Below are 26,513 nucleotides of genomic sequence, written 5' to 3' on the forward strand. Positions count from 1 at the left end.
GATGGATACTCCAGCTTTTTTGCTGAGTCCATGTGCATGGTATGTTTTTCCCCATCCTTTCACCTTTAGTCTATGGGTATCTCTTTCTATGAGGTGAGTCTCTTGCAGGCAACATATTGTTGGGTCTTTCTTTTTAATCCAATCTGCCAGTCTGTGTCTTTTCATTGATGAATTCAGGCCATTAACATTCAGGGTTATTATTGAGATATGATTTGTATTCCCGGTCATTTGGTTCCTTTTTTAAATTTTATTTATTTATTTATTTTTTGACACACCTTGGTTCCTCCTTTATTTGACAGTTCCTTTAGGATAATTCCTCCCTTTGCTAATTTGCTTCTTTGTTTTTTATCTCTTCCTCATGGAATATTTTGCTGAGAATGTTCTGTAATGCTGTCTTTCTTTTTGTAAATTCTTTTAGCTTTTGTTTATCATGGAAAGATTTTATTTCATTGTCAAATTTGAAGGTAAGTTTTGCTGGGTATAAGATTCTTGGTTGGCATCCATTTTCTTTCAGAGCTTGAAAAATGTTGTTCCAGGCCCTTCTAGCTTTTAGGGTCTGGATTGAAAAATCTGCTGATATCCGTATTGGTTTCCCCCTGAATGTAATTTGGTTCTTTTCTCTCACAGCCTTTAAAATTCTGTCTTTATTTTGTATGTTAGGTATTTTCATTATAATGTGCCTTGGTGTGAGTCTGTTGTAATTTTGTGTATTTGGAGTCCTATAAGCCTCTTGGACTTGATTTTCCATTTCATTCTTCAGGTTTGGGAAATTTTCTGATATTTCATTGAATAGATTGTTCATTCCTTTGGTTTGTTTCTCTCTAAGCCTTCCTCAATCCCAATAATTCTCAAATTTGGCCTTTTCATGATATCCCATAGTTCTTGGAGATTCTGTTCATGATTTCTTACCATCTTCTCTGTTTGTTCAACTTTGTTTTCAAGGTTAAATATTTTGTCTTCAATATATGAGGTTCTGTCTTCCAGGTGTTCTATCCTATTGGTTATGCTTTCTATGGAGTTCTTAATTTGGTTTATTGTTTCCTTCATTTCAAGGATTTTTGTTTGTTTTTTTTTCAATATCTCTAACTCTTTATTGAAATGATTGGTGCGATCATTCAGTGCCTGCATTTGCTCTTTCATCTCTTCGTTTGCTTCTCTGATCATTTTAATTATGTACATTCTGAACTCCCTTTCTGTCATTTCTTCTGCCATGCTGTCGTTGGATTTTATTGATGTAACATCTAGATTTGTTTGGGGTATTTTCTTCCCTTGTTTTCTCATATTGTTCAGGAATCAGTAGATCATTAAGATATTGCAGATTTCCTCTATTGACTTATAATGTCCCTGAAGATTGCTAGTATATCCCCTCTTATCCTTCAGTAACCTGAAGTCTTGAAGGAAGTTGATAATGTGCTGCTCCACAAGGAAGCCGCCTCTCTAGGGTTGGTGACCCTCGGGTGGGGTATATTCCCTGATAGAGGGCAGAGGTGCCTCCACTTGTTGACCAATGGTCATCCAAAGGGGAACTAGGCTGCGGGCTGAGGCAAGGCCTGTTTGTGCCTGTGTCTCTGGTTTTACCGTCCTTGTGGGAAATCCTCACCCGGCAGGGAAGACTCACCCGGTAGGGAGGTCTCTCTGGTCAGTTCCCCTCCTAGAGGTTCCCCTCAATCTACAACTACTGCCTGGGCTGGGCTGCCTTCCTCTGCAACATTCCCAGGGCCCCGGATCTACCTCCTGGACCTGGGAGCCTCACCCTTCGCAGACGAGTCTCCTTAGGCTGCCTCTCCTCAGAGAATCTGCCCGCAGTCCTGGAACCTTCACTCCGCCCTAAGCGTGTCTCTGTGCGGCTCTTCCACCAAGAAGCCGCCTAGGTCCTGGGACCCTACTCTGCCCTTAATTGCCTGGCTATGCGACCCCTCCTCTGAGCCGCCACCTGAGACCCGACACACACCTCTTCCTGAGGACAACCGCCCGGTGTTCCAACGCAGTCACTAGGAGTCCAAGCAACTCACTTCGCGTCTCCTCCTCCCGCCAACCGCCCGTAGCCCTAGGCAGTCACTTCGAGTCCAAGTGACCCGCCCTGTTCCTCCTCCTCCTCGGGGTAGGCCCCCCCCCCCGGTGTTCAGGAGCAGTCGTTCCGAGACCAAGTGACCCACTGCGCACCTCCTGCAGCCAGGCCACCGGTGTTCAGGAGCAGTCGCTTTGAATCCAAACAACTCACCACTCGCCTCCTCCTCTGAGTAGCCCCCGGAGCTCTGATGTAGTCACTCCTAGACCAAGCGACCCGCTGCTCTCCTCCTCTTCCTCTGGGCAGCCCCCCGGTGTTCAGAAGCGATCGCTCTGAGTACAAACAGCTCGCCACGCAGCTCCTCTTCAGGCAGTCGCCCGGAGCCCCAGTGGTTGCTCCGAGTCCAAGCGCTGTGCTGAGCAGCCACCTCTATGATGATCCCAGTGGTCTGTGTTTACCGCTCCAGCGGGGGGAGGGGCGTCTCGCCAGGCAACTCTACTTCACAAAGTTCCCTGCGTTCCGGGACTGCCGCCCCATCCGGGACGCCTCCCCAATGGGAGAGACTCACCCAGTGACTTTGAGTTGGTCCCAAGTCTCTCACTATCTCCTCTTTTGAATCCTGCGTCCTGGAGCAACATGAAATGCAGCCACCCTCTAGTCCGCCATCTTGAAACCTCCAGTGTGGTCATTTCTAAGCAGGAGATGCCTGCCAGGCTTGCAGGGCTTTCTTTACCACATCTTCCCACTGGGCATCCGATAGCTCCCAAGCCCAGGCAGGAATTCCTGGTTCAGGCAGGATTACTCCAGCCATTGTTGTTTTTACCAACTCTCTGTGTTCTGGGTCCATGGGAATAGAGCTGTGCTGTTGAATCCATTCGCTCCCTCCTCATTTTCATCCTCACTCTCTAATGGTGGGTCTGGCAAATGAAGCCCCAGGGCCTGGATCCAATCCTGGATGTCAGCAACTACTTCTTCTCCATCCCCCACTGGTGCGAGCTTCATCTCCTCTTGTTGTGGATCTTGGTTTAGGGGCTGTAGGAGTAGCCAGCCAGGCCTGCTCCTGTTTCCTCCTGCTCTTCTTTAGGCTCTTCACTGCTCCAATCCCCAGTGCCTTCTGTAGGTCTCTGATGTGGCCCCAGTTCTTCAGTCTGATTGGAGAAGATACTCTCAGGGCCAATGGTGTCTCCCCCTAGAACTACTACAGCCATCCTGGCAGCGGGCCTCTCAGCCCACCTTAAATTTAATCTTCATGTGCAATTATTTTACCTTTTGATTGTTAATGTTGTCTTACCCCTTTTGTTTTCTTCCCTCCCTCCCATCTTTCTTTTTTCTTCCTTTTCTCTTTCCCTTTCTTTCCCTTTTTTTGCTGTGAGTGTAACCCAGGGCCTTGTATATGCTAGGCAAGTACTCCTACCACTATACTACCCCAGCCCTAGAGATATCTTTTTAATAAAGGTTTTTAACTATGTGTTGAGTTTCCTTCATAGTTATAGGACCATTCATATTATTTGTTCCACCTTCTGAGGACTTTATGTATGTGTTTTTGATTTTTGAGTAATTTATTCATTCCCCCCCCCCAGGGTTTTGTATTTATATTCACTGAATTTTTTATAACATTCTCTTTTTATTAACCTTTAAATGTCAGTCAGGGGCCTGTGGTTTATTTGATTATTAACATTGGGAATTTGTATATTTTTTTCATCAGTCTTGCTAAATAATTATAAATTTTGTTTTCAAAGAACAGCTTTTGTTTTATTAATAGCATTCTTTTTCACTGATTTCTGCTCTTTATTATTTCTGTCTTGCTTTTTTTGGGTTCTTCAAATTTTCTCAGGTGGATTTGAGGTCATTTTCACCCCAATAATGGTATAAAATTAGTGAGACTTTTTGTTTGTTTCCAACATGGGATCTTGCTCTGTTGCCCAGGCTGATCTCTAACTCATGGGCTAGAGTGATCATCCCGCCTCAGCTTCCTGAATCACTGAGACTACAGGTGTGTGCCACTGTGCCTGGCTTAATGGTATAAAGTTCATTGTAATCACTCCTTGAATTTCATCCCACAGATGCCTGTGTTCTTTGGATTGCATTTCTTTTTCTTCTTCCTCCGCCTCTCCTTCCTCTTCCTCTTGTTCTCCTCCTCCTCCTCTTCTTTTTCTTCGTGTTCTTGGTTTTTCTTAGATGCCTAGGGGTCATAGTGAAGGTTAAAAATGATCAGTATTGAAAGCTAGAGTGAACTTCATCAATACTTAACCTATTCTCACCTGGTCTCCTAAAAATAGGTCACTTATAAGAACCTAAATTGAGCACAGATAGCCCATTTATGGTAACTTTTTAAAGTCTCTGGAGAAAGTGGGTATTGAATATAGGAATCTGTGGATTTGTGGAAGAATTAGGCAGTCTTCACTATTTAGGGAATATGGGTACCATGTGACTTGTGCTCCTTATGGTAGTCCAAACTTACTATGAATAATCCTCTCCTTGGCCATTCTATCCAGACAGAACTCCCAAGGCTGATTACCTTTTTCTTCCAGATTTAGACCAGATACAAGTATTTGGGGGCAAAGACAGGAACTCTTGAAATTGTGATTTGTATGTATGACAACTCTGTAAGAGACTTTGTTTAAAAATAGAAGGAAAAGGCAGTGATTTTGACATATCTTACTAGGAAAGGAAAAGGTGGAAAAAAACATTTTTAAAGAAAACTAAGAAAGCTTTGCTAGAATTGATCTGACTAGTGAATGACAGAGTGAGTCATTTTAGGTTCATAGTAAAGCCTAGGAATGCTCTTTGTACTTCTCTCCTCTCTCTTTTGCTTTTGCTATATTCAGGAAAGCCAAACTGACTGCAGACTACTTGAGTAATAGAGTAAAACTTTTTTCTCTAGTTACCTAAGTCAAAAGGGTAGGATTACTAGAGGTTTGGAAGGACTTTAGATGCCAAAATTACCTGGAACCTGAGAGCTGCAGGTAGGGCCTTTTACTGTTAGTTATGAAAAGATAAGAACTATTACAAATAGTCTATATTAATATTAATCATTAGATTTTAGTTTTAGCATATAATTTAAATTGTTAAAAGTCTGTTTATTTTTTATTTATTTTTCAACTTTTATTTTATCTTATTTCATTTTTTTGAGATAAGGCTGTCTCTATGTTGCCCAGGCTGGACCTGAACCTGGGATTCAAGCCATTCTACTTTCTCTTTCCTCTGCCTCTCCAGTAGCTGGGACCATAGACATGTACTTATCTTTTTTTTTTTTTTTTTTTTTTTTTTTAGTGGCACAAATTTTTATTTTATTTATTTATTTTTATTTAGCTTTTAATTTTTTACAGACTGCATTTTGATTCATTGTACACAAATGGGGTACATAATTTCATTTTTATGGTAGTATACCATATAGATTCATACTATTCATATAATCATGCATGTACATAGGTTAATGATGTCTGTCTCATTCCACCATTTTTCATACCCCCTCATTTTCTTTTACATATTCTAAAGTTCCCCCATTATTCTCTCATTCCCCACCCCCACCCCCATTATATATCATCCTCCACTTATCAGGGAAAACATTTGGCCTTTGTTTTTTTGGGCTTGGCTTATTTCACTTATGATATTCTCCAATTCCATCCATTTATTTGCAAATGCCATATTATTATTCTTTATGGCTGAGTAATATTCCATTGTGTATATATACCACAGTTTCTTTATCCATTTATCTGTTGAGTAGAAATGGTGAAAGAGGGCATCCCTGTCTTGTTCCAGTTTTTAGAGGAAATGTTTTCAGTTTTTCTCCTTTAAGAATGATGTTGGCTGTAGGCTTAGCATAGATAGCCTTTACAGTGTTGAGGTATGTTCCTACTATTCCTATTTTTTCTAGTGTTTTAAGCATGAAGGGGGTGCTGTATTTTATCAAATGCTTTCTCAGTATCAATTGAAATAATCATGTGATTCTTAACTTTAAGTCTATTGATGTGGTGAATTACATTTATTGTTTTCCGGATGTTGAACCAACCTTGTATCCTTGGGATAAACCCCACTTGATCATGGTGCACTATCTTTTTAATATATTTTTGTATGCGATTTGCCAGTATTTTGTTAAGGATTTTTGCATCTATATTCATCAGGGATATTGGTCTAAAGTTTTCTTTCTTTGATTTGTCTTTGTCTGGTTTTGGTATTAGAGTGATTCTGGCCTCATAGAATGAATTTGGAAGGGTTCCCTCCTTTTATATTTCCTGAAATACTTTGAGGAGTATTGGTACCAGTACTTCTTTAAAGGTCTTGTAGAATTCAGCTGAGAATCCATCTGGTCCTGGGCTTTTCTTGGTTGGTAGACTTTTGATGGCTTCTATTTCAGTGCTTGAAATTGATCTGTTTAGATTGTGTACATCTTCCTGATTCAGTTTAGGAGGATCATGTGTGTCTAAAAATTTGTCGATATCTTCGATATTTTCTATTTTGTTGGTGTACTTATCTTTTAAAAGTTAAATCTTAAAAAAAAATAATCTAAGATAGAGCACTAATCTCCAGAATCTATAAAGAACTCAAAAAACTCAACACCAAGACTACAAATAATCCAATCGACAAATGGTCTAAGGAAATGAACAGACACTTCACAGAAGAAGACCTACAAACAATCAACAAACATATGGAAAAATGTTCAACATCTCTAGTAATAAAAGAAATGCAAATCAAAACCACCCTAAGATTCCATCTCACCCCAATCAGAATGGCGATTATCAAGAACACAAGCAACAACAGGTGTTGGCGAGGATGTGGGGAAAAAGGTACACTCATACATTGCTGGTGGGGTTGCAAATTAGTGCAACCACTCTGGAAGGCAGTATGGAGATTCCTTAAAAAACTTGGAATGGAACTACCATTTGACCCAGCTATCCCACTCCTTGGCCTATACCCAAAGGACTTAAAATCAGCATACTACAGAGATACAGCCACATCAATGTTCATTGCTGCTCAATTCACCATAGCCAGATTGTGGAACCAACCTAGATGCCCTTCAGTTGATGAATGGATAAAGAAACTGTGGCATATATATACAATGGAATATTACTCAGCCATAAAGAATGATAAAATTATGGCATTTGCAAGCAAATGGACGAAATTGGAGAATATCATGCTAAGTGAGATAAGCCAATCTCAAAAAACCAAAGGAAGAATGATCTCGCTGATAAGTGGATGATGATACATAATGGGGTGTGGGAGGGGTTAGTTTTAGGGTTAGAGTAAGGGTTAGGGAGGGGGGCAAGAATGGGGGAAGGAAGGACTGTATAGAGGGAAAAGAGGGATGGGAGGGGTGGGGGGAAGGGGAAAAAAATAACAGAATGAATCAACCAACATCACCCTATGTAAACGTATGATTACACAAATGGTATGCCTTTACTCTATGTACAAACAGTGAAAGAACATGTATCCCATTTGTTCACAATAAAAAAAAAAAAAAAAAAAAAATAATAATCTAAAGTAAGCTTATACATCTAACATGTAAAAAATTCCTCATCCTCCTCCATCACGGTCATTGTGGTGTGTGCATGCACAGTGCTAGGGATTTAATGCAGGGCCTTGTACATGCTAAACCAAGTATTTTACCACTGAGCTATACCCCCAACCCCAGGTAAAAAAGAAAGTCGTTTCAACAGTTTAAACAGAATCAGACTTTCAACAGATTTGAGAATAGTTGAAGTTCTCCATTACTGTCATAACTTTTCTTTGTAATAGATGTGTAATCTTTATTATAGAATGTCATCTAAATACTTGGCATCTGGTATTTTCTTCTACTTTCCTGACAAGACGAAAACCTTTGATTATATCTCTTTTAATCTGTACTGAGATGTCACCACCTCAGATTTACGTACAGTAATAATTGCTGTTCCCGTCTCCAACCCTGTCTCTCCTTTTTAAATTTGTTCTAATTAGTTATACATGACAGTAGAATGCATTTTGACACATTGTTCACAAATGGAGCACAACTTCTCATTGCTCTGACTGTATGTACATGATGCTGTCACACCAGTAGTTTAATCATACATGTATATAAGGTAATAATGTCTGTCTCATTCCACCATCCTTCCATTCCCATATCCCCTCCCCTTGCTCCACTTTGCCTAGTCCAATGTTCCTTCATCTCCCCTGTACTCTCCCCACTCGCTACCACCACCATTATGCATCAGCATCCGCTTATCAGAGAAAACATTTGACCTTTGGTTTTGGGGGATTGGCTTATTTCACTTAGCTTGATATTCTCCAGCTCCATCCATTTACCTGCAAATGCCATAATTTCATTTTTCTTTAAGGCTGAGTAATATCCCATTGTGTATATGGTATATATGTACCACATTTTCTTTATCCATTCATCTGTTAAAGGGCATCTAGGTTGGTTCCACAATCTATCAATTGTGAATTCAGCTGCTGTAAACATTGATGTGACTGTGTCACTGTAGTATGCTGATTTTAAGTCTTTTGGGAATAAACTGAGGAGTGGAATTCCTTTCTCTTTTTCTTTTCAATACCAGGATTGAACTCAGGGATGCTTAACCACCAAGCCACATCCCCAATTTCTCTCCCCCTTTATTTTTGGACAGGACCTTTCTAAGCTCCTGAGACTGTCTTTGAATTTTCAATCTTCCTGTTTCAGCCTTCCTAGCTGCTAGGGTTACAGGTGTGCACCACCAGACCCAGCTTCCTTTCTCTTTTGATTGAATATATTTCAGTGTCATGTATTGAATATACAAAGTTTTGGTGAAAGTTACTATGTTATAATTTTGACTTCCCTATTTTAATTATACTTAATAACTTGATAATGGATATTTGAATTTTGTTTCAATGCAGAATCATTATTTTTCTGAAGGCGTTTTAACGTGGCAGTTAATCTTGACAGTAATAGCAACAGTGTACTTAACAGTTGAATAATAACATCATGAATATCCTTAATCAAGTTGTATGTGTGCTGACAATAACAACTATATCATGCACACTGCCTGGACATCAGCAGTTTTAACATGTGATCAGCTGTTATTATGGGGAGGGGTCTCCAATAGTTTTTTTCTTAACTTCCAAATTTGTATTTCCAGCCAGACCTCTTAATTCCAGATTTGTGTATCTAACTCCCCTTATTATGCTCCTGATTGTTTAATAGGCCTCTCAGGATGTTTAAAATAAAATTCTTTATTTTATATCCTGTGTCCTTACCCCCCAACACTAGTGCTGCTTCTGCATTAGTTTGATCTGGGGCTCTTGCATTCTTTGATTTATGCAGGTTAAAAAGTGTAAAATGAAAAATGACTCCTTTCTATAATGCCCTGCATCCAATTCATCTGCAAATTCTACGGTCTCCACTTTTATAATATACCCAGTATCTGACACTTCTTACCATCTCTGCCACTGTCAGTCTAGTTAGTAAAAAGGCTTTCACTTGGTTTCTTGGCATCTACCCTTCTCCCACTATGGTCCCTTTCCATATAGCAGCTAGAGTAATGCTTTTGAAAACATAAGTGGTCATGTCATTTTCTTTTTTAAAAATATGACATATATAGAGATCGATCACATATCATATAAATCACCATGTAAAACATCCAGTTCAAAGGCTTTTAATATATTCACAGAGTTGTACAACAACCATCACCAAAATTAATGTTAGAATATTTTCATCTCTCCAAAAAAGAAACCCCAGATGCTTTTAACTGTCATCCCTTTTTACTCCCTTTTCCCCCCTCCATTCCTAGGCACCTACTAATCTAATTTCTGTCTCTATAGATTTCCCTATTCTGGGCATTTTATATAAGTGGAATCGTACAATACACAATCCTTTGTGACTAGCTTCTTTTACCTTAGTAGCAAGGTTTGTTCATGTTAATATTTATCAATATTTTGTTTCTTTGTATTGCCAAATAAAATTCTATTGACTGAATACATTGTATTTTATGCATTCATTAACTGATAAACATTTTGAACTATTCACATTTTGGCTATTACATGTAGTACTGTTATGAACATTCATGTACAAGTATTTGTGTGTTCTTTTGTGTGTTTATGTTCCTCCAACACAGTGTATTTCTGTTGTGTAACAAATTACTGCAAAGCATAGTACTTAAAACAACCACTATTTTAAGTATATAAACAGGCCTTTGTGTGTTGTGCTTAACCTTGGTTGGACTCAGTCACATATCAGTGACCAGTTGGTTCTAGGTATCCAGCTGTTGTAGGATTGCCTGAGTGGCACAGCTTGGTTCTAGTAGACTAGCCTGGGTTTATTCTTTTACAGAGGTAAAAGAGCAAGCAAATTAATTTGTTCAAGATGGCAAGAAGAAATGCATATGTCCTTTTTAAGCCTCTGCTGGGTCATGGTTATTAATATCATGTTGTAAGATAACATAAGAGTAAGTCACTTGGAGAAGTCCAGAATCAGAGGGGAAGGGACTGCTAAGTTACAGGTGTACCTATGGGGAAGCCATTGATTGAGGTCATTTACACATTCAGTCTGTCACACGAACACCAAACCAGTTTTACTCCTACCCTAATTCCTGTTGCATATTTTTCTCCTTTATTTGGACTCATTTCCTCTTCCTTACCTACATGGTGAACTTGATCCCTTTCCTTCACGTCTTTGTTCATATATCTTATCAATGAGACCCTCAAATTTGACTGTGCTACAGAATTAAAAGCCACTGTCCCCTCCTGCTCATCAGCTATTTTCGTTTGTTTGTTTTCTCTTAACTTATAACCATCTAACATATGTTGTTTGTTTAGTTCTTATCTTACCTCGACTAGAATGTGTACTTCATGAGGTCAAGCACTTTACTTTAGTTGCAGTGTCTTCATTACCTAGAACCTTGGCACTCATTATTTCTTGAGTGAAGGAATGAATCTACACAGATCCACTTTTACCTGAATGCTTAGTATTTTAAAGTTCTAACCTGCCTTCATAGTGTGAAATGTCTAGTATGCTCTTGGTCAGTGTTTTAGTCAACTTTTTCGCTGTTGTGACTAAAAGGATCTGACCAACACAATTGTAGAAGAGGAAGAGTTTATTTGAGGGCTCATGGTTTCAGAAGTTTCAATCCACAGACAGCTGGCTCCATTACTCAGTGTTCGGGGTGAGCTGAACATGATGACAGAAGAGTGTGGCAGAGGGAAGCAGTGCACATCATCAGGAAGCAGAGAGAAATTCCACTCTCCAGTTACAAAACATATTATATCCTGTAGCCAGGCCCCAATTCCACCTCCTCCAACCACACCCTACCACTTCAGTTAATCCCTAATGGGATTAATTCACTGATTGGGTTAAGACTCTTAGACCCCAATCATTTCTTTGAACTTTCCTGCATTATTTCACATGTGAGCTTTTGGGGGATACCTCAAAACCATAACAGTCAGCATACCTAATGAAATATTTCTTCTGCTTTTCATAAATGTTCATAGAGGCTGTGCAATATAAGAGTAATTCTAAGTTGTCTAACATGGTTCAAGTCTTTTTTAATCCCTGTTTACTCATCTTTGAAATAGGGTTAAGTATCCCAAACCTCATTGAATTGTTGGGAGGAGCTGAATGAATTAATATAGAAAGAGTATATGGTGCAAAGTAAGCATTACAATAAGATTGGTACAACAGGAGCTGCATAATATTCCTAGCACCCATACTAGAACAGTGAGAGATTATGACAGGGAGTATATGGCACAAGCTGGAGAAAGCTTATATTAATGGAAGAATCTTTGAAAAACTGATAAAGTCTTTGAAAACTGTTTTTTTTTTTTTAAAAGGGGTTTGAAAAGCACATTAAGCAAGTCAAAGAGTCAGTTGATATTTTTCTAACGTATAGTAACATTTTGTCTTTAAAATATTCAAATACTATGAAATGTTCTCCACTGTTGTTTATTTTAGTGTTTACAAAAAAAAAGTAAACTAATGAATATACATTTAAAACTCCATCTCTCTTAAGTGTTCTAGAAATACCATTCTAGATGCATGGAGAAGAGGCAATTCATTACTTATGCAGTTTGCCTTTTGGGATATTAAGACTTAATTTTCTCATGGTACCCTAATTAAGAAAGAACAAATACACCATCTTGACTAAAGTGGCTTCTACTTTTCTGGCTTACCTGTAGCCTGTTACAGTACTTCTGTGTGTGACCTCAATAGAATCCTCTTGAATGTGATTTCATGAATTTCCTCTGAGTGTAATTAAAATATGGAATTTTTATAGAAAAATAAAGAATATTTTCATGTAGCCAGCACTTACAAACTACCTGCTTCATGCTAGACAGTGTCCTTTGATACTAGTAATAAAATAGTGATCAACATGGTATAAATAGATCCCAACTTCCCAGAACTCAGTCCTAATTGACTGTTATGCCCCAGTTATTTATTTGTGATGATGTTTTCCCACAGAACTTTAGTTTTGTAATAGTAAGATGTACCCTGGATGGTGTCTCAGAGTTTGGGAAAACTGAGAATAACTTGGGAAAGGCGGCTACAGTGAGAGAATATGACAGGGAGTTGTACCAAAGGCAGGAAATGTGCATTGCTAAGATGTGTAAAAGTATTTGCAGTTGTCGTGAACTTGAACTGCTTTTATTGTTTCACTTGTATCTATGTTTTCATTCAGTTTAACCCCTCCAGATACAGTTCCATTCATTTCAATTCTATGTATGTGACAAAATTTGATCTGTAATAAAGGCTCTTTTGAATAGTACCAGTGAGCAGTTGTTGAATTTTAAAAATTAGGTAGATTTAGTCAATGACTCTGTGAACAGTTCATGACAATATGGACATTACCAATTTGTACTTATTTTCCTTCCAGGATCTTTGAAACTTAGAATTTACTTGCGCTTAACTAGCCAGGAGGAGAAAAAAAAAAAAAGGTGATTTTTCCCTGAATCCTGGGGATTGAACCCAGGGTCTTGGGCATAAAAGGCAAACCACTCTACCACTTAGCACTGTCCCCAGTCTAGAAAAATTCTTGATCCTTTTATTCAGTTTTAGATCATTTTAGGTGAATTTCAAAATTTAAAATAGAGTACCACTTTCTTACTTTTATTTCTCTCTTTACCTAGCCAAAGGAATTGTGAAACTAGAGTCAACAAACTCCTAAATCCTCAACTTCTTTCCTAACCATTAAAAATGTTCTGACCTCATATTACAGCCCCACTTCTTCATGGCCCACCTTTCAGACTATAAAAATTACTAATACCTTTGACTCTTTAATTCTTCTTCTCTTTCATTTTGTAGGACTGTCAAAATACTAGCTATCCACATTCTCTGCCTGCACATAGGCAGTTGAACGTACTGCTTTAAATTTATGCCAGAAACCTCAATAGGGCATCACAGTGTCTGTCAGTGAGCTGCTTCTTTGCTTCCCCCATGTAGAGTGTATTTCCACTCCCTGCAGACCTTCCACAGTTCTTGCTGTCATCTGTGGACTTCACTTCAAACCTACTGAGAAATCATGCAGCTGCCGTCATATTTTCACCACCAGTTCTACAAATCTATCCACTTGGTCCTCATGTTCTATCTTCATTTCACTTGTTATCAAAGACCATTCTTAACAGTCTGACTCCTCTACTTATGGAGGATTTCATCTCTTGCAACTGTCTCTAAAGCTTTTTCCCTGAAGTTAACAACTCTTCCACATCACTTTCTCCTACGTCACTGGATATTCCCTTCAGCCACAAATGTGCTGTTATCTTGCAGCCCTTATCTGTTTGCAAATGTATGTACATATGAATGACCACACCCTTCCTAGGTGTCTCCTAGCCACTATCTCCTGTTCCCATTTTCCCAATCTTAACCATGAAATTTTCTTCACTCAATAGTTTTCATCTACCTCGGTGTCTGTTTCTTCTCAGCTGTTTTTGGCGTCTCTGTTCTCCACCCATCTTACTAATGTTGGTGGGTTCTTACATGCTGAGTCTGCTTCATCTACACTCCCTTGAAGATATGCTTATTGATATGTTGGTGACACCCAAATGTGTCTCTAGCCTCATCTCTCTTCCTGAGTTCCAAACTCACATAGCCAGTTACCTCCTGGGTCATTTAATCAACCTCTCCTGTTGGTGATATATGCTTGATTTCTTTCCCTCATGAAACCACTGCCCACCCCTGTTGCTCACACCAGAGTTTTAGTCAACCTTGATCCCTTATTAATTTCCCTCACCACTACTCCATGTCTAATGTACTAGTGGTTGTTTTTTATTTTATTTATTTATTTTTTTTGTCTACCTTTAAAACATAATCTCAGATTCACCAGTTTTTCTCTCTACATTAGACCAAGCAGTAATCTCAGTCAGTCTCAATTGGTCATCCCTGCATTCACTCTTGCCCCCATTATAATCCAATCTCCTCTAGGGTGATATTTAGAGATACCATAATATATATTCTGCTTTGGATTTTTATTGTTTAGAATTAAATCCTGATGCCATCATTTACCAGTTGTGTGACCTTGAGCAAGATATTTAACACCTCTGTACCCCAATATTCTCAACTGTAAAATGGTGATAATAATAAAAATAAACTATAAATCATTAAATTGTTATGCAAACCTGCTTTTGAAACTTTAGATTCTAATTGCACTTAGTTTAAAATTCAAACTGTTTATCATTGCTTTCAAGGTTGTTCCATTGCCTGCACTATGATCTGATTTTTCTGATTCCCCTCTCTTGTATGACCCCTCTCCTTTTACTTACCATACATTCTGTACTATAGCTTTAACCACTGTCTTTAACTTTCTACTTTGTAACATGGCTTTTTTGAGTAGGGTATGTTTTCATTTTTGGATGAATTTATTCACATCCGTTTTTGTGCTTGTATGTATGTAAAGACTGCTTTTTTAGTGTTATTTTCACCTAGTGAATTATTGCTTTATCTTTATCAGTTCTGGGACTAGCAACCTACTCTATTTCTCAACTTCATGGTTGATAGAATTCCTAGAAGTAGAATTGCTAGGACAAAAGTTAGAAATGTTCTCAGGTCTGTGATTTCTGCTGAGGTACATTGAACCATTACATGTCTAAAAGTTGTCATTTGCTCTCATGAGTGATTGGTAGTTTGCTTGAACATAAAATTTCCACACTGAAAATCATTGTTTGGTTAAGGCAGTGAAGGCATTAGTCCACTGATTAATGGAGGGGGGCATTTTGGCTTTTTTTTTTTTTTTTTTTTATAGTGCCAGGGTCTTACACATGCTAAGCAAGCACTACCACTTAGCTAAACTCCCAGACTGCCTTTGTCTTTTAAAAACAGATTTATTGGTATATAATTCACATGCCATGCAATGTAGTTGTTTAATATATTCTCAGAGTTGTGCAGCTGTCACCACCGTCCATTATAGAATGTTTTTTATCATTCCAAAAAGAAACTCCTGGACTTACTAGTAATCCCCATTCTAACCAGCCTCCTAGCTTAAGTCAGCAAGTATTCTCTGTCTTCATTATCTTTCATGTTGCTGAAGAAAAGTCTGATGACAAGTTAATTGTAAGAATATTATGGGAAGCTTTTGGGGATTTTCTTTCAGTTTTGAATTTCTAAAAGTTAATCATGGAAACTAGGGTTTATCCTGATACATAGTCTTTTTAATTCCTAATACATAAGTCTTTTTAACTCAACATCCTTACTCTCTACTGAACTCTTTTAGTAGAAGATAGGTGTTTTTCTTTGGCCCCAAATACTTTTAGGATCACCTTTATTTCTTCATTTACTTTATCTAGAACTCTTACTAAATAGATTTGAACATCCACATGCATTCTTAACATCTCAGCTTTCTTTGAATCATCCATCTCTTTACTCCTCCCCTTTCTTTTTCTCTCTGTTAACTGGGAATTTTCTTTATCTTATAAATCATTACCATGATCATCAATATTCATTCTATTATTTATCCCTTGTTATTGTAAAATGTGTTTTCAATAATAATTTTTTTCTTTTTGCCCAGTTATTCTATTTACTTATGATGATCTTTTTCTTAGATTTTTCAGTGTCTTCTGACTGTTGCCTATTAACATTCACAAATAAACAATTAAATTGATCACAGAAGAGAACTTTGCAGTTATGTATTTCTAAGCTTCTTTTCTAAATGGGAGATCTGATTGTGGTTTCTCTACAGGTGTTATGCTCACTGATTGCCTTTCCTCTAGGGTGCAAGGATTGTCGCAGGCATGTTTAGGGCCACCTAAATTATAAAAGAAAGAACAGTTCAGTATGTTTTATTTCTGGAAGGTGCTCAGTTTAACACCTCAATTCCTTCCCTCTGTCACTTCCTCCCTCCCTCCTTTCTTCAAGTGTACAGAGAAAAGTGTAGGGAATAATATACCATGTACCCCATTACTCAGCTTTCTTGAACCATGTATTTTACATATTTGCTTTATATTTTTCTGAGCAAATTTTAAAAACTACAGACACAGATAAAGCACCTTATAGGCTTATCTTTATTGTGTTGCACTAAATTCATTTGGGGAAATTTGAATCTTTCTGTAAAAGAACATTTATGTAGGTCTTCACCAAGTGAAGGGGGACATGTGTGCACCTGCTTGTCATTTGGTGTAAATGTGAAGTAAGGTTTAGTGAGAGGCTGGGGGTATAACTCAGTGGTAGGCACTTGCCTAACATACACAAGGCCGTACATTCAATCCTGGCACCACCAAATAATGATAGAAATGGTGATGGTGATGATGACATTGATGGTGATGACATTGTTATTGTTTAGTGAAGAGAAATAAAGGTGTACCAGGGCACACACAATCTCCTTAGATCTGTTATCCCCATAATGATGTGTGCTTAGGCCAGACATAACCAGAATAAACCACTTAGCTAAACTCCCTAAATAAATGTATTATGGAAAGGACTCCTATTTAATATTTGGGGCTTATCAGATGGCTTTATTAGAAAAGGGAAGCTTCCTTCCTGAGTTCTGAGACTGTAATCAGTCTTTTTTCTTCTATTAAGCAAACAGACTTGCTGAGCCAGCTTCCTGATAGGCTACCAAAAGAGGGAGGTCATCTGACTTTGTCTCTTCTGAGTCTTTTATGCACTTACATTCTTTTGTTGCTTTTACCACAAAAGTCTTAGCAATATTTGATAGATTTTTCCCCCTGGATTTTTATAGTTTCTGTTGCTATCATGAAAAGCGTTTCCTTTTAAAATTGACTTTGGCTAATGCATTAGAGCATTTGTGTTCTTAATCTTATATCCAGCAACTTTACTAATCTTTTACATTAGTTTTTATAGTTATAGTTATTAACCCCAATCATTTATAAAATTTCTGTAGATTTCTGTTTTAGTCAGCTTTTTCACTCCTGTAACTAAAGGATCTGACCAGAACAATTTTAGAAGGAAAGTTTATTTGAGGGTTCATGGTTTCAGATCTTAGTCCACAGAAGGCCGACTCGATTTGTCAGGGCTCTAGGTGAGGCTGAAAAGTGTGGCAGAAGAAAGCAGCTAACATGGTGATCAGGAAACAGGGAGAGACCCACTCTGCAGATATAAAATACATACCTGGTAGCCACCCCCACCCTGCCCCATGAACCACTCCTCCAGCCACAACCCCCTGCCTCTAGCTATCACCCACTTAATCCCATCAGGGAATCAATTTACTGATTAGGTTAAGGCTATGACCCAATCATTTCTCTTCAAACCTTCTTGCATTACCTCACATGAGAGATTTTAGGGAATGAATACCTTACATCCAAACCATAACAGTTGATTATATCCTACAAATATTCCTATGATATGTTTATACACCTTGTCCCATGGCATTAGCTCTAACCTCTTATCTGTAATAGCAAAGACACCTTTATCATATCTCTGATTATTCACTGTGACATTTTGCTGTTTCTTGTAGATATATCCTTTATTAATTTATAAGATCCCTACTTCTAATGTTCTAAGAATTTTTATGAATTTAATGTTGACATTTTCAAAGGTATATTCAAATAGTTATTGATTTCCAAATTATATGGGAATATCTGTCTGATAACAATTTTTAAAAATATTTATGAAATTTGCTTTGTGGCCTAGAATGTGGCCACTAGTAGATGTAAGAGAAAGAATACCAAAACTTGATCAGTTCAATAGAAACCAGAAAAGCAAGAAAAAGCACATAATTAGATGGTAGAATTAAATGAACTATAAAAATGTAAGTGAACTCAGTTCTTGGTTAAAGTACAGTTACATCTGCTTAAAACAAAACAAGCTAACAAGAAAGTCTAGTTATGATCCATTTATAAAAGAGATACAATAGGTGAAAGTAAAGGATGAGAAAATTCATACCAGGCAAACGGGTGAAAACTCTATGCAGATTAGTATCACATAAATTAGACATTAAGAGAAAAGCATTATTGTGGAGAAAAGATCACTACTCAACATTAAAGGATAAAGAAAGAAAAGGTTTAGGGGAAAAACTCAAATTTCTAGTAAAGTTAAAGTGTAATGCACACTCATGGAAACATTACCTACACCATTGTAATGATTGTTATTTAATGTTTTGCCATGTTCGTGTCTCCCAAGAGAAAGGAAATTACTTCATCTAACCAAAATATCATCATATCTAGGAAAATAAATAGTTCTGTATTCTTACATCTACTATATGTTCAAATTTTTGAAGTTATTTTCTCCAGAATGTCCTTTAAGGCCATCCTCCATCCCTATACTAGGGTCTACTTTTCATGCAAGCCCAGAATTAGTTGTCTTTTAGTAGTTACTTTTTCTCTACTTCTTTGTTTATTTGTTTGCAGTGCAGAGGCTTGTGCTCAGGGCCTTGCTTGTGCTGTTTTGTTTCCCCATGCCATGATTTATTAAAGATTCAAACACAGTTGTCCTGCAGTGTCCCATATTTTGTATTTGTTTTGTCTGACTGTCTTACTATTAATTTTTCTAAGTCAGTCTCCTTGTAAGGTTTGTTTTCCCCTTTATCTTAATCTCTGGGGAAATAACTTTACTATGTGAATATCCTTTTCCCCATCAACTTTTCACTTAATGGTTTTAGCATCCTTGGATCCTTCCCTGAATCAGTAATTTTATATTAACTGGCATTCTTTTGTAAAGAAGAGCTTCCTCACATCAAAGGAATAACTATCATTTTTTTCTAAAAAGGCAATACGAATGTGTAGTTCTTTTCCTTTAATATTCAGATTACTAAGGTTATAAGTAAGTGTGGTGGTAAATGCCTCCCCCCACATTTGTGAACCCATGAGTTTTTTTTTTTTTGTTTGTTTGTTTTGTTTTTTTTAGTATACAGTCTGTTTTGCTGGAAAACTTCTAAATTTGTTAAGTAGGAATCTCATCAAGTTGGCTCCGGTTATTTTGACATCTGTCTGGCATAGTAAAATGTTCTAGGGATTCCTCTTGTTGAATAATAATAGATCTTAGAATGCTTTACTGCTTACCTTTCCCCCATTATTTGTTGTCACCACTGTTTTTTAATTTTTTTATTTTTTAAAATTTGTTATAATTAGCTATACATGACAGTAGAATGAATTTTGACACATTGTACATGAATGGAGCATAACTCCTCATTCCTCTGACCCTACATGGTGCAGAGTCACACCTGTCATGTAATCATAAATATTATCATGTAATCATAAATATTATATAGGGTAATAATGTCTGTCTCATTCTCTGTCCTTCCCATCCCCACCGCCCCATCTTTCCCCTACTCCCCTCTGCACAATCCAAAGTCCTTCATTCTCCCCCACCCCACCACCACATTGTGTTGTTTTTAAATATAGTCTGCTTGTTTAGGTTTACCCTCATTTTTATTAGTCTCTAGGATTTCCATTTGTATGTGTTTTCTGCAGCTGCTATAATGAAGTACCACAAAATTGGTGTTTTATCATACTGCAGATTTATTTTCTTAAAATTCTAGAGGTCAGAAATACAGAATGGATTTCAATGGACCAAAATCAAGGTGTCAGCAAGGCTGCACTCTCTCTTGAGGCTTTAGGGAGGAATCTAATCACTTCCCCTTTCCAGCCTCAGAGCTACATTTTATGTATGTATTGACTGGGTCCCATCTTCAAGGCCAGCGTATACTATCTTTAAATCTCTATTGGTTTCTTCATATCACATGATTCTCTGTAGTAAAATTTCCTTTTAGTTCCCTTTTATAAGGACATTTATGATTATATTTAAGACCCTCCTAGATAGTCTGGGATAATCCCCCATTGCAAGTTCCTTAATTTGATCACAGCTGTGAAGTTCCTTTTGCGATTTAAGGTAAAATTTACAGGTTATGGCTTTTAGGATATAGCCAGCTAAAGGAGGGTATTATTCAGCCAACCATACCATTCATTTTTTTTTTTTCTTACTACTGCTGAGTTTAGTTTCCTTTTTCTAGGTTGCCAGATATTTTCTTTTTGCATCTTAAAACTGTTTCATTATCTTTCTGCTTCTTTTACTATTGTTGAGAAGTTTGCCATCAGTCTGACTTATCTTTCTTTTCTCTCTGGTTGACTTTAAGAACTCTTCTGTTCTTTCATTTTTGGAGTTAGTTTTATCTCTCATGGCCAGGATTTTAGTGTACTCCTTTAATCTCAGTGTTTTTGATTATCAACTGGTTTGGAAAATTTATGGCCATTTCCTGTTCAGATATTTCTAATTTACTAATTAGACTTACTAATAAACTATTTTTTATATCTTACAATCCATCTGTCTCTGACTTTTGGCTAATTTTTTCAAAATCATCTTTCAGTTCTAATCTTTTTACCTCACCTGAAGTTTTTGTCTTAATGACTGTATGATTCAAGATTCAAGTCATTTGGCAGGGAGGGTACCCAGTATTGAGCCCAGGGTCTTACACATGTTAGGCAGGTACTTTACCACTCAGCTCCATCCCGTCCTTTAAAAAAAATTTTATCTATCTTTAGGCAGGGTCTCCCTAAATTGCCCACGCTGGCCTCAGATTTGCAGTCCTCCTGTGTCGGTTTCCCGAGTAGTTGGGATTACTGGTGCGTACTACCACCCAACTCAAAAATTCAAGTCTTTGTAATTTCCTCCTCCTTCTGTATTTGTTGTCCTTAAGCTTGGAGGTCTTCTAGAGTTATTTCAGTAGAAGATGCCTCATGTTTTGATCTGCAGTTTATTAGCTTTAATTTCTTTGCAGAGCCGATTATATTCCATTTCTGTTTTTCAGGATTGTTCTGATCCCACCCTTGCACCCCAACCTCTGTCATTGATGCCCTGACCTCCTTGATTTCAGTACCATGATTCTTCCGACATTTTTCTTTTTTTTTTGAATTTTAGGTCTCTTTGTGTTTTTTCTATTACAATAGTCATGTAGTTTTCTCTTTGACCTATTAAGTATTATGTTAGTCCCCACTAGTAACTATCCTTGCATTTTACACACATATATATTTATATCATTATCTATATCTCTGTATCTTAAATATAATTCAAGGATTATATTTAAGGGCTCTTTTACTCCATGGGTTGGATTGTTTATGGTTTTAGTTTTTCCTCTTAGTCTTTGTTTGGCTAACTTCAGAAAGTGAATTTAGGAATTTTTCATACGTACACTATCACAATATATATATATATTTTTTTTTTTTTGCACAGTGGGAGAAGCTAGTATTAGAACCCAGGGATTCCCCCCGCCCCCCAGCCATATCCCCAGTCCATCAGTCCCTTCCCCCCTCTCTTCTTTCTTTCTTTTTTCTTTTCTTGTTTTTTTTTTTTTTTTTTTTTAAAGATAGAGTCTTGCTAAGTTGCAGAGGGTCTCTCTCTCAAACCTGTGACCCTCCTGCCTTAGCCTCCCAAGTCACTGGGATTACAGGTGTGGGCCCATGCTCCCAGCTCCTCAGTCTTTTATTTTTTCTTTTTCTTTTTTTAATTTTATTTTCATTTTTTATTTATTTATTTTTTTGGTGGTGCTGGGGATTGAACCCAGGGCCTTGTGCATGCAAGGCAAGCACTCTACCAACTGAGCTATCTCCCCAGCCCTCCTCAGTCCTTTTGTGGAGAGGGAATTTTGCCATTTGTGAAGTCATTAGAAGTGATCAGTTGTTTACTAAAGTTTCCTGGTTTTAATTGCTGCCTACTGAAGAGATCAAGATAGGACAGGAATCTTTTAGTACCTTTCTCAAAGCTTTAAATTTTTTTTTTCATTCCTGTTTAGGATCATTGTAATGGATACTCCTCTTTTTCCTAGAAGGCATTTTAAGTCCAAAACTATGTATCTTTTGTTAGCTTTACAAATACCTTACTTACTTTTTAATATACCTCATTTTATAAGAATCCTCAAAGTTCTTTCTCTCAACTCTTCTGGGAAATTGAAAGAATCTTCTTCCCAAACTCATTATTTCTAATTTCCACTAGGCTCATTATAATTTTTCTCCATTATTTGGTATAAAATTACTTTCCTTTGAGAAAATAAGAAAAACAACTTCCAGACACACTCATGGACTGGCCCCATACCACCCTCCAAAAGCAGTCTTATTTTCTGGTTCCAGCAAGAAAAGTTCATTATCAACTCAGTCTCTTCATTTCTCCCATGTTCATTACCCCCTTAACTATTCTCCCCCTTTTTCTTTTCCATCCCTTGAGGGAGCAGTTATTAATGCTAAGTGAACGTGTGGTTCAGGTATGGAACTTTGCGGGGAGGGGGAAGACTAATAGAATCCTGAATTAACTGGGCAAAGAGAAGGACCACTGAACTGGGATTCATTTTTATTGTTATTACCCTGTTCTGAAAATAGCTTAAATGTTTTGCTTTAATTGAATGTCTGTAATAACTAAGACACCAAGTGATGAGGTCACAAAAAGATAAACATATTTCTGATATTAAATTAGCTAATAGACATGAAAAACATAATCAACTAAAAGATATAAAATTCTGACTTATAAAACATGTTTGCCTAGGTTGTCAGTAAATTCATCTTAGAGGGAAGATCTAAACAAAGTATTCATTTTTACTACCAAATATATATTTGAGTGTTTACAATATGCTAAGCACTATTCTAGGTGCTAGGGTATCAGAAAACAAAACAAGACAAAAACTCCTGCCCTCCTGAACTTGACTCTGTTAGGGACTAGAGAAAGACACATACTATTAACAAAAGATAAAATATAGTAAGGTGGTTACCTGTGTAACAAAGTTAGCAAAGGGAACTAGAAACTGATCTGTTTGCTCATGGGAATAGGGAGAGAGAGAGAGGCCATTCTAAAGATAATCAGATAATATCTCATTGATAAGGCGACACTGGAATAAAGAGATAAATAAACTTGGTATGCTAACAAACCTTGTAGAAAGAAATCTTAGGGAAAGAGTATTCCCTACAAAAGGAGTAGTAAGTGCAGGATTCCTGCATTGGAATTACACTTGATGTGTTTAGTAAGGCCAAGTGAAATTTAGGAAAGGGAAAAAGGGGAGAACAGTAAAAGATCTGGATAAACAAGTAACAGAGGGCCAGATCATGTAATGCCTTCCAGACTTCCATTAAGGCCTTGGAGATTTTTACTTGGGAAACTATTGGAGTGTTTTAAGCAAAAGATTGACTGTTGATCTGTAGTTGCAGTTTTAGGTATACACAGTGAAATGTTATAAAAAACCATTAAAAAGAACAAAATTCTGTCATTGGCAGCAACATGGATGGCACTGGAGAATATTATGTTAAATGAAATAAATCAGCCACAGAAAACCAATTACTAAAGTTGCTCTGAAAGGAGTAGAGAATAGAATAATGGAAAGAGCGTTGGGGAGGGAGGGATGAAGAGAGACTGGCTAGTGAGTATGGGAGTACAGCTTGATAGGAAGATTAACTTTAATGAAGTTCTATAGCACATAGGCTAACTATAACTGACAATTAATTTACTATTTCAGGGTAGCTAATAGGATTTTGAATGTTCTCAACACAAAGCAGTGACATGTCTGAGGTGATGGATATACCAGTTACCCTGATGTGATCCTTGAACATTATGTACATAATATTAAAATGTCACATTATACCCCATAAATATGTACCCCATAGATACTGTACTGTGTGTCAATTGAAATATATTTTAAAAGTGAAAATTAAAAAGATTACCTACTGTTTTCATTCTAGGCATGAAATAGGAGTGACCACTTCAGAGAGAGTTAGTATAAACTAAGAAATCATGATGACTTAGACCAAGGTGGTAGTGGTAGAAAAGGTGAATATATCTTGATTTGGAGATGGATTAGATATCACTTTTGAGAACGAGAGTGTCAAGGATGATTTTAGCAGCTCAAAGAATAGAGTTTGTCATTTTCTGAGTCAAAAATAACTAAAAAACAAAAACATTTTTGGGGGTGGTTGGTGAGAAGATCAGATCTTACTTTTTGAACATGTTAAGTTTGAGATGCCTATTAGTTATCCTAGTAGAGATGTTCAATAGGAAGTTGGAAAGAGAGTAGTAAGTCGAGAGAAGACAGAGCTGGCTGTTAAAATTTAGACTTCATCTGTTCATAGTAGACATATAAAGACACAATGACATTATCTAGGAAGTAAGCATAGCTAGAGAAAAGAAGACATCTAATTTGCCCTTTTGGGAAATAAATTAGCAAAGTCATCATAAAATAAAATGTTATATCTGACAATGAAAGAATTCAAAACCTCTGTCATTACTTCTCAAGCTTTGATGTACATTTGAATCATTTTGTTAAAAGGAACAAAGTAAAGCCTGGCACAGTGGCACATGCCTGTAATCCCAGCAACTCTGAAGGATAAGGCAGGAGGATTGCAAATTCAAACCCAACCTCAGCAATTTAGCAAGAATGCCTCAAAATAAAATTTAAAAAGACTGGGGGTGTAGCTCAGTGGTTTAAGCCCTGGTCCCCCCCCCCCAAAAAAAAAAAAAAAAAAAAAGAGAGAGACAAAGTGAAAAACAAGTGCAGGATTAATTTCCAGAATAAAGAATATATCTATAGATAAGAAATTAATGGATGAGAAAAAACAACTCTATAGAACAAAAGGGAGTACAATACAGGTGGCCAGTAAACATGAAAAACACCCAACTTTCCAGGAAGTGCAGATTAAAACAACACAACCCCCATATCCCTTTCAGAAAGTTTGTTAATGCCTAATGTTGGTAAATTTGTGGAGAAAAGGGAGGGCTCATACCATGTAGATAGGCAGATAGCATTTGACATGTCTTCTTTTGGGAGACATTTGGCATATTTATTAAACTTTTAAAATATATGGGGTTGGAGAAGTGTGACTCTGTCAGAGCACTTGCTTAGCCTGTGTGAGGACCTGTGTTCAATCCCCAGGACTGAAGAAGAGTTGAGGGGGTGGGGGTGGGGGTGGGGAGGAGGATTAGGGTGAAGGTGAGGATGAGGGTGAGGAGAAGAGAAAGAGGGAGAGAAAGAGAGGAGAGAAAGAAAAGAAATAGAAAAAACCCTTCTGTCCATGAATCCTCTGCCTAAATATTGAATAGAAAGACTTGCACCTTTGCTCAGAAAGGCAGTTCAAAACTATTCGTTGAAGCATTGAGTTTGAGAAAAATGATATAACCTAAATGTACTTGAGTAAGGGAATTATTAAAGGCTCTTGAAATCTTCTACTCATTTATTTTCCTTTGTACTTTTTAAAATTGATATCTCGCTTTTTTTTTTTTTTTTTTTTTTTTTTTTTTAATGAGGTCTCACTATATTGATCCTCCTGCCTCAGCCTCCTGAGTATTTGGGACTACGGGTACACACCATCACTCCTGGCATCACATCTTGTATTTGTAATTTTAAATAGCTTAAAAGGTCATAATTTCTACTGTATTACATTTATAATGTTAAATACATCTAGGAGGGGTCAAACCTTAAAAACTGCAGATTAAAATATTTGGTTTATACATAATATTGCCACATAATGTTATTTTTAAGCCAATTCTCGCTGTGAAACTAAATTGGACAACATTGTTTACCAAGAAAAAAATTCTGACCTTTTTACATTATCTTAAATGTGTTAATATGTGCCTTCGTTAATTACTACTATACTACTGAATTCTGTGCTTAGTGACTAGATAAATGAAAAAGACTTGGGACCTTATAGAACTCCATTTCATTGATAAAATAAGGTGTTGCCCTTAATTTTTATCTTTTCACCTTTTTTTCCCAAGAGATTTCCCTCTTTTAGTTATCTATTTATTAGATACTTTGGAATTTATATATCTCAGAGTAGTATCTTAGCAGTATTTGAGAACTTTGCCTTTCTTCCAAATGATGATTTTAATAGGGGAAGTGGGCAAGAAGAACTAGTTCTGGTTTTGTTTTGGGTTTGTTGTTTTGTTTTGTTTTTTGAAGGAGGAGATTGGTGTGTGTAGTTTTTTTTTTGTTTTGTTTTGTTTTTGCAGTTCTGGGAATGGAACTTAGGGTCTCATGCATACTAAGCCAGCACTGTCACTGAATTACATTCCCAGCCCAGAATTAGTCCTTAAGCAAATCAGTTAAGGAGAGTACAATACAGATGGAAGCTAATCAATCTGCAGTTGATTTTCTTAAAATTATCTTGTCCACCTAACCCCTGGTTACCACTGAAGTTTGGAGATCATTAAAAT

General features: G+C 37.2%; 1 protein-coding gene and 1 pseudogene across 1 annotated transcript in view; one reads left to right on the forward strand and one right to left on the reverse strand.

Moving 5' to 3' along the window:
• Braf (B-Raf proto-oncogene, serine/threonine kinase) overlaps window positions 1-26,513 on the forward strand; it is a 182,111-nt gene that overhangs the window by 52,827 nt on the left and 102,771 nt on the right.
• On the reverse strand, window positions 2,700-3,216 carry LOC124990235 (male-enhanced antigen 1-like; annotated as a pseudogene).

Source organism: Sciurus carolinensis, chromosome 8, assembly GCF_902686445.1.
Source record: "Sciurus carolinensis chromosome 8, mSciCar1.2, whole genome shotgun sequence".
NCBI classification, from domain to species: domain Eukaryota; kingdom Metazoa; phylum Chordata; class Mammalia; order Rodentia; family Sciuridae; genus Sciurus; species Sciurus carolinensis.